The sequence below is a fragment of the Typopeltis vanoorti genome, chromosome 1 (genome assembly GCF_054136105.1).
Source record: "Typopeltis vanoorti isolate ZY-2024b chromosome 1, IOZ_Tvanoo_1.0, whole genome shotgun sequence".
NCBI lineage: Eukaryota > Metazoa > Arthropoda > Arachnida > Uropygi > Thelyphonidae > Typopeltis > Typopeltis vanoorti.
In genome coordinates, this window is record NC_143549.1 from 164,142,733 (window position 1) to 164,156,875 (window position 14,143).

At 37.2% G+C, this 14,143-nt stretch overlaps 1 protein-coding gene across 2 annotated transcripts in view; it reads left to right on the forward strand.

Moving 5' to 3' along the window:
- The window catches only part of LOC150110597 (uncharacterized), a 198,607-nt gene that overhangs the window by 104,205 nt on the left and 80,259 nt on the right, over positions 1-14,143 (forward strand). The gene's annotated exons all lie outside the window — the stretch shown is intronic.

Sequence of the window (14,143 nt, forward strand, 5' to 3'; positions counted from 1 at the left end):
AAATCCTTGATATGCATGATGATGATAAAGAATAACCTTGACGTTAATAAGGCGATAGGATTTGATGACATATCACCACACATCTTAAGGGAATGTTCCAAGGAACTGGCAGTAGCATTGGCATGCCTGTTTAACCCCTCCCAACCAGCTGAGGTGGATGAAATAGTCAGCCCTCCGTAGCTTTTTTCATGGATCAAAACTTCATCGGCATTCTACCTTTTATCATGCTATTACCTTCCTCCTTACGGCTATTCTCTAGACCCATCAGTGGATTAACTGTTGCTGAGTGACCTTTGTGTCTCCTTGTCTTTATATCTATTGTGTTGCTTGGAATTTCCTTTAATCTATATTTCTAGTATACGCTGTCAATTCCTTAAATATTAGTTATCATGTCCTAAGATATTTGACCTTTTTTTGCTTCCCAATTGACTTATTGTGTCTCTTCCCAAAACGAATTTCACATGTGCAAAAATAATCAATCCTGAAATGACCACCGATCAACCTTTGCAATGAATCTATTTAGTAATAGTAAATTTGGTGTATTTTATTTTACAAATCAGTGCACCGGAAGAGTTACACTGATTGTTCTTTCACTTTACTAATATAGAAGAAATTTTTTTCGGATTTCAGAATTTTCAAATGTTTGCTTTGAAAATATTATGTCAAATATTTATATTTTTAAATAATATTTATTGAAATAAATATGTCCTTTTACTTTCGTTCCTAGCCAAATACGGTTATATGGATCATCACATTTCAGTTTTAGAAATGATTTTTTTATTTTATTTTGTCTTTATGAACAACAAATGTTAAATTGCATTACTCGGTTTCCAATTGCGAGTCTTTTTGGTATCAAAAATTTATATCCAATGATATTTTAGCAGTGATTCTTCGCCTTTGTCTTTTATTTATTTATTTATTTTTGTATTATGCACATTACGATAATATACAGTGCATATCCTCGTAGAGATGTTGAAAATATAATATGAAAAATATCACATACAGAATGATTCAAAATTTTTGCTAATTTTGAAGATTTTTTAATGCTTACCCCCTCCCCCCTTCCTTATCCTCTTCTGGAACTCAATTGTATAACTACTCTAAATTTCTACAGGTTTGAAAGCTTTTCTAGACAGCATTCAAAATCTATTACTTCATTTTACTGTTTTGACAAAAGAAATACGGCAATAAGATTGTTTTACCATGAAGCTTCTAATTCTGTAGTATTTATTTGCAATCTAAAATCAGCTATTCTCATTGGTGCACCCAGGGAGGGGGCCGAGGGGCCCTGGCTCCCCCAAAAGAAAAAGGAAAAAAAAAAAAAGACTAGAAAAATTTCCAAAATCTTTTCCTAATTAAATTTTTTTTTTTATTTATGTTGTGTTGTGCCTCCTATTTCTATACTACTTATGAATTAGCGGTCACATAAGGTGGGAATATTGTCTGGCTCTCGGGAATCACGGTCGTTGTGAATGCAAGGCGAACAAAGTAGTGCTCGGGCAATACTTTGTTTGCCTGAGCCGGGCCAGAGATCACCGGTATCATGTATTGGCGATCACTGCAGATGCTCAGTCATACAGTTGGTCATATGCAATGCGTAGTGTATATTCTCAAATCGTCTACTCCACTCCCCCCCCCCCCCCCCCCTTGAAGATTAAATCCTGGGTGCACCACTAGCTGTTCTGCTGGCTGCTGAAATTATATGAAATTTGAAATTTTATAAATAGCATGCTATATTTTCACCATGCAAAATTGTTTATATGCATATAGTATGCCCACAGATACGAGACCCTTAGACACTTCTGCGCATGGAGAATCCATTCTGATAATAGGGTAATCAATCCGTATTGTGGAATGAGTTTATTATTACACGTCGGAAAATTAACTTCTCTTTTGTGATCATTGTAATTTTTAAAGTGGTAACTATTTTGCTTGTATGGCAGTTGGCAAATTTTACGTATAAAGCACGTGATTTCGCATGTTGGTGACCAATTCGTACATCGCCTTATTTCTTTCTCCCCTTAAACATGAATTGACTGTTCTTGGCACCGACCCAACAACAGCTCTCTAAAGTGTGGGCTTACTTTACCACACAAAATAAAGTTCAGTAGTATTATTTTTGTTTGTTTTTCTTTAATAAAATCTAAATATTACTACTGCTGCTGCTGGTTGCTATTTCTGAAATAATCTATGTCTTAGAAATACTTGATAATATCGTCTTAGCTGGAGGAAAAGCTAAAAGCTTATTACTCTCAGTGCAATTGAGAAAGAAAAGAGAGAATACTAAAGTCATTTAAAGTGCCTCAAGCTGTGGTGCAGAATACATCAAGAATGTCTTGTTTCCTTTTCAATTGTTGATTACAGATATCTTAACAGAAATACTGACATTTCTTTTACATGCTGATACATTATTTATGCCAAAATAATTTCTTAATTTATAATGATCAGTTTCACTTTTATTATCGAAAAATTCTAAATTATTTGATACAATTATCTTGAAAAAGAGGATTTGAATTATTTTAAAAGAAAAGGTGTATATTTGTTTCATAATCTTCTTTTTTTGGGGGGGGGGGTATAGACCTATTCAATCTGCAGATATTTCAGAGAATTTATTTTATAAATCGTTTGCAAGACAATTGTTACAAACGTAAATCACTTGGGGAACATGCCCATTCATTTTAGTGTAATATAGTAGCAAAGGTTTAGCTATTTTAGTTATCTAACCTAGAAGAAAATGTTGTGTCTGCTGATATTAGAATCTTATGTGAATAATTTTTTTCTAATATGACATGACATGATTTCTCTATTCGTTATAATGTAACAAATTTCCAGATTTTTTCCCTGCTGCATACCCCATGTTATATGCAGTGATTTCTTCTTTGAAGTACAAGAAAAAAAAATCAGATAACAGAAGAAAAATATCTAGTATTTTCTTTTTCATTATCTGAATTTACAATGTTCTTTCTTTGTGTTTTGAAGAGAAAGTGGAAATGATTTTTTTCTTACTATTTTTGCCATTATAACATCTGATATAATTATAAGAGTGACATTTTACCGTTTTTCTCCCACACGAGAAACAGAAATAAGGTAGTAATAATATTGTTGATTCTGTCAAACTTCATTGTAGTAGAAATTTTTATTACAAAACTTTGTAATATATATATATCTCCGAAACAAGAAATTTGGAACCCATATCACATCAATGTTGAGTTTTGGCAAGGTGAAAATGTTCACGTTATTATTTATATATTTTATTTTATATTATTTTTTTAATTTTTTTGGTGAAATAGTTTACCTCGAATACTCTTTCCAATTCAAGAGAAACTGGAAAGAGTATTCCAGTTCCTCTTATATTTTATTCCTTCGAAAATGTCATTCTGTGTTATAAAAAGAACTTAAAATTTCGCCTTCGAGATGAAATGGAAACAGTACATTCATTTGAATATTGCATTTATCGGATGACAGTGATTTTAAATATTAATTTGGCCTATGACCGAATATCACATAATTTCATGATTTATATTAATCAGGAAATAATATGTACATTTTCTGATTTATAATTTGCTGATTTATAATAATCACCTCATAGTTTCTGTATCAAAAAATTAAAGTTATGTGGAACAATTACTAGAGAAAAATAACTAATTAAATAAAAACTGTACCTATGTTTCATAACAGTTTTTGCATGTGTGATAGTGATGCAGCAGAGGGGGGGGGAGGTTAACTATCAAAGGCGAAATAAAGTTCAATTCTGTTGTAAAAATATGGAAATGAAATTTCACATTTGATGCATTTGATATACATATTTTGAATGATAAAATATAAGCAAATGTATCGCTTATTTTAAAAATTGGAGTATAATAATATCTGAATTATGCAGAAAATATATACATATAAATTTAAATCATAACTGTTAATTTCATTTTGAATTGACCAATTATACAAGGAAACCAAGAAAGTACAAAGAACCATAGATTGCTATATAACGAAAAAATTTATAAAATTTAGTGATATGATTAAAGAATTTCATGTTATTCTCTATAAAGCAAAGTCGATCAAGCACGTCCTAAAGGAAATCTGTGAAGTATTATTCGATTTCGATGATTTTGAACAAAAATAATATATTGAAATGCATAACATTATACATGTCTGCAAGGAGATGTGTTTTGCATTATGGGAGATACTGAGATAGGGGTGATGTTAGCTTGCTCCACCTTTGCAACGAGTTGCCCGGAGTTGTATCACCCTACCCCAGTCCTGAAGATACTTTCAGGCGCAAACTTTGTTTGCTCACACTTGGATAAAGGATTAAACTAAATTTATTATAGTCTAACCAAGTGAAAAATAAACTTTCAACATCTTTCTCTAAATCCAGAGTAATTTAATAAAAAGGTGGCACACCATTTGGCAACTCCTATAGGTAGAGATGACCTTGCTAATGCTTCTGCCTGGTATCTCCACTTGGGCCTGGCTACCACTGAAGAGACCTCAATAAAGGTCGAAACTAGTCTGGTTAGTGGCCCTTCCCTTAATGCATAACATTATACATGTCTGCAAGGAGATGTGTTTTGCATTATGGGAGATACTGAGATAGGAGTGATGTTAGCTTGCTCCACCTTTACAACGAGTTGTCCGGTGTTGTACCACCTTACCCCAGTCCTGAAGATACTTTCAGGCACAAACTTTGTTTGCTCACACTTGGATAAAGGATTAAACTAAATTTATTATTATTAAAAATAATATAATCTGGAATGTTGGCAGCCGGTTTTCTTTTCTTTTTTTTAAAATAATATTTCAAATAATTATCGTAAATTAATTTATTTGAGAACAAAGAAAATGTTTTGTCGAGTAAGTGATTAGAAAAAAATTAATGCAAAAAAAATTAAAAATGAAATTGGTTCTCCAAGGTAAGGGAATATTTAAGTGAAGAAATTGTGCAAGGATCTTTATTTTGTCCAGACATTAAAATTGTATTGTACAAGAAAAAGAGAAAACAAAAATATAAATAATTTTGATATTTTTAGTCTATCCGATATAACTAAGATCCAGTTACCCAGCATAGAACAAGGAAGTGCGTTTCTTGTTATAGGAAACTGAGAGGCAGCTATGAACGTGAGATAATCCGATTAACTGTTCTCTTCAGTGTGAGGGTTTAATCACACTTTCTAATGGACTTGAGGGTCAGATTGCACTTCTTATCTCTGTTCTTTCAACAGGTGGGCTGAATCATATCTAGATTTAGCTGGACGTCTATAGACAGCCTGGTCGTTTGGGAGGTTAATAAGAGTTTTGCAACAGCACAGGTTCCAAGGGAGTGGAAGGAGGGTTAAATTGTTCCAATGCATAAAGGTGGTGATAAGGCTGTAGCTTCAAATTATAGGCCAGTCTGTATATCTGGAGTTGTGGTGAAGGTCCTGGAGAGATTGGTGAGAAGTAGGATACAGAAGTGGGTTGATAACAGCAATATTCTCTGTGGTTTCAGCATGGGTTTGTTAAGAGGAGATCATGTTTTACTAACTTACTTATGTACTATAACAAGGTGACAAATACCTTGGACAAGGGAGATGCATATACAGTGGTGTACTTGGATTTTACAAAGGCTTTTGATAGGCTGCCACATGACAAGCTCTTAAATAAATTGAAACAGATGGGATTGGATAACAGACTTCTGTGTTGGATCAGTGACTGGCTGTCAGATAGGTATCAGAAATTTGTATATGGGGGTGCAGTATCTCGAAAGAGAAAGGTCACCAGTGGTGTGCCGCAGGGATCAATTTTGGGTCCATTGTTGTGCAATTTGTATGTTAATGATATTGGATTGGGTTTAACTAGTGATATCCAGCTGTTTGTGGATGATGCAAAATTGAGAAGAGCAATGCACAGTCAGGCTGATGTTAATGCCTTACAAGAGGACTTTAATAGATTGCATCAATGGGCAAGTAAGTGGAACTGTCAATTCAATGTTGCCAAGTGTAAGGTTTTGAAATTTGGTAAGCAACGATGGGATGCAAAGTATACACTTAGTGGTGAAACTTTAACAGAAGTAGAGGAGATGAGAGATTTAGGAGTGATGGTGGACAAGGACCTGAAATTCAGGGGTCACATTGCACAAGCTGTGAAGAAATCACATCGAATAATGGCAATGATGCAGAGAACCCTGATATGCAGAAATAGAGAGGTTATGATTCCATTATATAAGGCCTTGATCAAGCCTCATATGGATTATTGTGCACAGATATGGTCACCAGGTTTTCATGGTGACCATATCTGTGCTGGTCAGGGGCTGTTATCAGGTAGACATGGAAGAGATTTTTCATAGAATGGGAAAGGGGCCATTGCTGGAAACTGTATAAGGAGGGTGTGAGCAAAGAAGTGAGAAGCAGGTTCTTTGCATGGAGGGTGGTTGGTGAGTGGAATGCATTGCCTGAGTGTTGTAAATGTGGACACATTGAATCAGTTTAAGACATGGTTGGATGAGCATTGTATGCAATAGTGAGTACCTCCCACGATGAGTCTCTGACTCCATGGAGGTCAAATGTTAATAATAATAATAATATAGTGTGGCCTCCAGCAAAGAGGTTTTTAATTCAAGATTAATATCATCTGTTCCACCACGTTTCAGGATGAGATGGCTTTTTCTACCTGAAGTATTTATCCTTGATTATGTTCTGCTGTTGTTTATTACCTCATTTAATAATTTTTCCAAGTAATTATCCAGACAGCCAGAGTTTTTCTATCTTCAGATTTTATATTACCTTTATGATGTTTTATTCAATTTGTTGTATTCTTTCTTCCATTTCTAAGTTTTCTTAGTAGCCTACAAAGCATCTTTGCTATCTTCATGATATTTATTTCTATATTCTTCCACAAAACCTCTTCTTTTGACTTTGTTGAGCCACTTTTACACTTTTAGTTTTTCTGCATTTTTCTCAGTATTCTTTAAGAGCATATGCTGACTTACTAGTCAGGGACTTCCTCATTTTATGGATTACTTTTTCAACTTACTGTTGTGCATCATGGAGTTTTCATTTTAACTCATTGCATATATATATATATAGACCATTCATATATTATTATTATTATTATCATCATCCAGGCCTCCATGGAGTGAAAAGACTCATCGTGGGAGGTCGTTTTTAGGAAATACAAAGTCTATCATACCACTCCTGGAACCCATTAATTATCCCCACTCCAACCGTTCTCACAGGCAATGCATTCCAAGGTTCAACCACCCATGCAAAGAAACCACTTCTCACCCTCTTGCGCACAGCCTCCTTTTGTAACTTCCAGGGATGGCCCCCTTGTTATCACTCCTTCCCGCCGTTCCACCAAGTGAAAGAACTCTTCAATATCTACATTGAAGAGTTCTTTCAGTTTCAAGGACTGTAATTTTACAGTCCTGAAACCATCTTTGTTATCCGCCTCTGTACCCTTTCCACAGTCAATTTATCCCTTTCAAATCCTGGGGACCAAATCTGAGAACAATAGTTTAAATGTGGTCTGATCAGGGCCTTATACAACGGAATGATAACTCTTTTATCTCTGCAGGTCAGTGTCCTTCTCAGTATTGCAGCAATCCTCTGAGTTACCCTCACCACCTTTGCAATATGCTCCCTGAATTTCAGTTTTCTATCAAATATAGAAGCTAAAGTTGCCCCAGTCCTGAAAATACTTCAGGTGCAAACTTTGTTTGCTTACACTTGGATAAAGGATTAAACCAAGTATATAATTTTTCGGTATCTTTAATTTATTTTGCATTGAGAATTGAATGCTAGAGCTCAGTGGTCTTTAAACTCCCAACACTTATGGAAACCCTTGTCATTTCTTTGGGAACCTTATTCAGTATAGCTTACTTCAGGGCATATTTTTAGGTATTAAAATTTTTAGAATTGTAATACTTAAAAAAAAAGTAACAATATAAAAAAATAAGGATTATAATAAGCTCAAATGGGAAATATTTATAGGTAGTTAAACAGTGGTTAAATTTTAAGGACTAGAAACAAAAGCTATCTTCTCATGCATGGAAACAAAACCGCTGTCAGATTTAAACAATTGTTGATTTTACTTAGAATAAAATATAATTTTATTCTGATTATAGAATAAAATATAATTTTATTCTGATTATAGAATAAAATATATTTTTGATAAAATATTTTTTCAAAAATATATTTGAAATTATTCTGCCAAAATATTTTAAGTCAAAAATATTTTGGCAGGATCCCAGAGCTCTGTGAACACAGTTTGGATCACTGCTATAGCTAATCTTTCCTTTCACTGATCATTGTTGCTTGAATACAACAACTTATGGTTACTATTTCTCACTTGTCTTTTTTTTCCCTCTCTCCCCTCAGTAACACGAATTCATGGTAGCCTCATGAGTATGATGACAATGAATACCGATTATGTTTAATCTTTAAAGGTACCTGTGGCATGATTATAAATAATAAATTACATGATAACCACAGTAATTAACTTTAATGAAAGTACAGATATTTCCTACTGAAAATAACAGTACATCATCAGTGTGTAGAAACAACCAATCAAAGGAACTGGATTACAAAGTACATACAGCAGTCAGTGGTTTACCGATTAAAAACTGTTGCTGCATGCTAGAAATTAGTATTAATAAATAATATTATTAAAAATATTATTAAACAACTATTTTTGATGGTTACATAAGATAAGAATCTCCCAAACTTTTGGGAGAGAGAGAGAGAGAGAGAGAGAGAGTTGTTCTGATTCAGATTTGGCTGATGTAAAAGGGCTTTACAACTTTCTTTGAAAAGGCGTTTATATTTATGGCGTTCATACCTGCATCTATGGAGAATATGAGCTTTATCCCATTGGATATTGTGTTTAGTGTCAATACTATGTTATACAAGACTTTTGAGGTGTCGTGTATTCAATATAATATTGATGCTCTTTAATTATTTTTTCTACAGAATAGCTTGTTTGTCCAAAGTATGTTAGATTACATTCACAAGATATCTGGTAAATGCAAGCTAATGATAGAGGTGCCAGTTTGTCTTTTGTAGATGGCAACAGATGAGAAATTTTGTTGATCAGAAAATATGTGGGAATGAGATGATACTTCTTCAAAATTCTATTAATCAGTTCCTAGATGCCAGAAATATAAGGGAGTGGGACCTGCAGTCTGTTGAAGAATCCTGAAGTGTTGAAACATGGGAGTCCATTATCTGCTTATTTGATTAGGGTTATAACTATTAAATTTCATTAACTTTTTGATAGTGAGAAGTTCTTGAGGGAAAGGAGCACACCTTATGTGCTGTATTAATTAAGGATTTCATAACACCAATTTTTTGAGAGTTGTGATGAGCAGACTTTTGATGGATGTATCTGCCAGTAAAGGTAGGTTTTCGATAAACGCTGGTTGATAAATTACCGGAGGCTGTGCATTTAAGGCAGATGTTCAAGAATGATAAACTACCAGCCTTTTCTTTTTCCATTGTGAACTGAATGCATGGGTGAAGGCTATTGATCTGTTGTAGGAAAGTGGTAAGTTCATTTTCAGAATGAGGCCAAATAGCAAAGACATCATTCTTAGTCAGCTTTGACATTGTTTCCCTCTTTACCAACATTCCATTATCTGACACTGTTAATTTACTATATGATGATTACCCTCCTGATATTGCAAAGATTTTTGAATTTGTTATACAATCAGGATATTTCAGCTGGAAAAACAAGATCTATAGACAAGTTGAAGGTATTGCCATGGGTAGCCTTCTGTCTCCAACTTTGGCAAACTATTTTTTGAACCATCTAGAAGATACCTTGTTTTCATCCATTCATACATTCCTAACCTTCTCATTAGTTTTGTTATGTTGATGATGTCTTTGCTATTTGGCCTCATTCTGAAAATGAACTTACCACTTTCCTACAACAGATCAATAGCCTTCACCCTCGCATTCAGTTCACCATGGAAAAAAGAAAAGGCTGGTAGTTTACCATTCTTGGACATCCTTACATGCACAGCCTCCGCTAATTGGTCAACCAGCATATCTAAAACCTACCTTTACTTACACCTCTCGAAAAATTGGTGTTATCAAGTCCTTAATTAATAGAGCACATAAGGTATGCTCCTCTCCTTCAAGTTTACAACAAGAACTCCTCACATATAATGAAATTATATACTTGGTTTAATCCTTTATCAAAGTGTAAGTCAAAAAGTTAATGGAATTTAATAGTTACCACCCTAATCAAATCAAGCAGATAATGGACTCCTATGTTCCAACACCTCAGGATTCTTCAACAGACCGCAGGGTTCCAATCCCTTATATTTCTGGCATCTCAGAACCAATTGGTAGAATTTTGAAGAAATATCATCTCATTCCCACATATTTTCCTATCAACAAAATTTCTCATCTGTTGCCATCTACAAAAGACAAACTGGAATCTCTATTATTAGCTGGCATTTACCAGATACTGTGTGAATATAATCTAACATACTTTGGACAAACAGGCCATTCTGTAGAAAAAAGAATTAAAGAATATCAGTATTATAATAAATACATGAAACCTCAGAAGTCTGGTCTTGCACAACATAGTATTGACACTAAACACAATATCCAGTGGGATAAAACTTGTCTTCTCCATAGATGCAGGTTTAAATATGAATGCCTTTTCAAAGAATATTGTGAAGCCCTTTTACATCGGCCAAATCTGAATCAGAACGTTTGTCTCTTTCTCCCAAACGTTTGGGAGATTCTTATCTTATGTAACCAGCAAAAATAGTTGTTTAATAATATTATTAAACAACTGTGAATACGGGCGTGGCAAACCCGAGGTACCTGATGTTGGACCATGCCTTACTTCATGTAATATACATCTGTTATATTATTTGTAGACTGGTCCCGCCTCTTCCTCCCTTGCTTCTTTCTTTCTTCTCTTCTTGCTCCTTCCCCCGAATGCTATTAGAGTATTTGAGGGGATTCTTTCCTATTTTGCTGTGTCATTTCGTCTTGTGCTAACAGGACATTATCAAACACTGTAACATGATCAGGCCATCAAAAAATTTTCATACCGCATCGTCCTTCGTGCGGGTTACCAAGGGACGCGTTCAAGTTTTAGGCAGAGGGACTCGTTCGAAAAATATGTTACAGTCTCCCTAAGACACCACTCCTCAGCACTCTGCTAGAGGAAACTCCATCAATGGGCCTGCTACTCATTTGGGGAGGTGTTTAGGGGCAATGCAAAGAAATGGTTCTGCAAAAGGACGGAAATGGCAATGACAACGGCACCAGACTATGGCTTTAGGCAACTGGTACATCTTCTCTCTGACAGGGAAGGAATTGGAACTGGTCAAGGAAGCCAAGCGCTACCGGCTAGACTTAGTCGGGCTTTCTTTGACCAAGAGGAGAGGCTCTGGAACTGTCGACCTGGATAAGGAGTGGAAGCTCTACTATGCTGGTGTGAGCTCGACAATGTCTGCTCAGGTGGGTATGAGGATACTCACAAGCCCCCAGCTGTCAGACTGTGTTGCTGAGTGGATCCCATTGGGGGGACGGGTATGTATGTTAAGGCTTCAGATGAAAAACCATGATTTGGCTGTGGTGCAAGCCTATGCACCTAATCTGGAGTCAGAATACTCTGCCTTCCTAAAGGAAGTGGATGCTGCTTTTGACAGGGTGGCAGACATGGAATCAGTCCTGCTAATGGGCGACTTCAATGTACATGTTGGAACAGATAACCAGACATGGAGGGGTGTGGTTGGGAGGAACGGCGCCCCTGACCTTAACGCGAATGGTGTGAAATTATTGGACTTCTGCTGTACTAACAGCTTGTCCATAATGAATACCTTCTTCCAGTACCGAGAAGTCCATAAGTACATACCTGGTACAGGGATACACTAGAACAAAGGTCTCTGATTGACTTCTTTATAGTCACAGCAGACCTATTTTCCTCAGTGTTGAACGTTCGTGTGAGAAGAGTGTCAGAACTGTCAACTGACCACCACCTTGAGGTGTGCAGTCTATGGCTTCAGAAACCAGATGCTATCATCAATGCTGGTAGGCCTAAACAGCTATACTGCGTGAAATTGTTGGCATTGGAAAATGAGGCTGTGAGGAAGAATTTTGCATATGACATCTCCTCCAGGTTCAAAGAGATTCCCAAGCATACTGCAGATGTTGAGGAGGAGTGGAAGCTGTTCAGAACAGCTGTCACTGCCTCTGCACTCTCATGCTGTGGTAGAAAGCGGCTTGGCATGGCAACGGGCAGTGAGAAAAGGATACCTTGGTGGAACCAAGAAGTCCAAAAAACTGTCCGGGCAAAAATGGAGTCCTACCTAACATGGCTTAGGGTCAGGTCACCTGAGATGCATTTGCGGTATGCTGAGGCAGTAAAGACAGCAAAGCAGAAGGCTTGGGAATCCTTTGGAGAAAGATTAGACTCATCCTACGCAAATACAAACAGAGTATTCTGGCAGACCATCGAGGGAGGAAATCGTGCACAGCAAGGGCAATTAAAGCCTCTGATCTGCACTTTTAACAACCGAGAAGGATATCCTCCACAGATGCAGGGAATACTTTGAGAACCTTCTTAACCCGGGTGGCCCAGCAGTTGTGGACATCCAAGAGGTGCAGATCGGGGCAATGACTAGTCTCACAGCAGAAGAGATCCATTTAGCAATAAAATCGCTAAAATTGGGCAAGGCTGTTGGCGATGATGAAATTCGGCCCGAAATGCTAAAAAGCCTTAAATCGAGACGGTGTTCTCCGGCTGACTCGAGTGTGTCAGGCTGCTTGGATATCTGGGCAAGCACCAAAGCAATGGCAGACAGGCATAATAATACCAGTCTTCAAGAAGGGAGACCAGAAGGATTGCAGTAACAATCGTGGCATCTCTCTGCTCAGCCTGTCTGGGATAGTGTATGCTAGGTGCTTGGAAAGAACTTTGACGAGTTCTTTCCAAGCACTCGAAAGTTCCAGGAAGAACAATGTGGCTTTCGTCCTGGTAGAAGCGCAACTGACCAAATCTTCACTTTAAGGCAAGTCTTTGAGAAATCTTGGGAATATGCCAAGGATGTCTACACATGTTTTGTGGACTTGGAGAAGGCATATGACCGGGTTCCTCGGGATAAGCTTTGGCAAGTAGTACAGGAGTATGGAGTGGATGGCCAACTATTAGCTGCCACCAAGTCCCTGTATGAATGCCCAGAGTTTTGTGTCAAGGTAAACAGCACAAAGTCTGAACCTTTCACAGTCTCTGTTGGCCTCTGCCAAGGGTGTGTTCTGTCACCCCTCCTTTTCATAATATTTATGGACTGGATTGATAGGCACAGCCAATGCAGTGATTTTGTCAGAATTGGAAGATGTAGCACTGGATGTCTGCTTTTTGCAGATGACCTAGTTCTGCTTAACTCTTTCACAGATGACCTCCAACGGACCCTGGATAGGTTTGTAGCTGTTTGTGCAGATACCGGAATGAAGATCAGTGTGGCCAAAACTGAAACATTTGTGGTCTCGAGACAGCCATCCCAGTGCACTCTACATGCAGGTGGAGAAGTTTAAATACTTAGGTCCATATTCACAAATGATGGAAAATAGAACGTAGAGCTGGATACTCGAATTGGCTTAGCAAGCTCAATATTGTGGGAGCTTGGCCATTTGGTAGTATTGAAGTGGGAGTTAAGCCAGAAGGCAAAGCCGGCTGTCTTCAATACAGTCTATGTCCCCATCCTCACCTATGGTCATGAGAGTTGGGTAATGACCAAAAGAATGTGGACCCGAATCCAAGCGGCTGAAATGAGGTTCCTTCGAGGTGTTGCGGGGCTGACAAGACTCGACAGAGTCAGAAGCTCTGGAAGTCAGGAAACCCTCAATACTCATCAGTTGCTTCTCCATGTTGAGAGATCACAGTAACATTGGTACGGGCACCTGGTCAGAATGCCACAGAGAGGCTCCCTCAGCAGGCCCTCTTTGCCAAGCCAGAGGGTGGGGGACCACGTGAAAGGCCAAGGGCTGGATAGATTATATCCAAAACCTTGGGTGGACATGTCTGGGAATCCCACCAGAACACCTGAGCTTGTGGCAGAGGATCGTGACCATTGGAAGTTCCTCATGCAGCTGTTGCCCCCACAACCCAATTAGGAAAGGTGGGCCTTGAAGATGTATGTATGTAATAC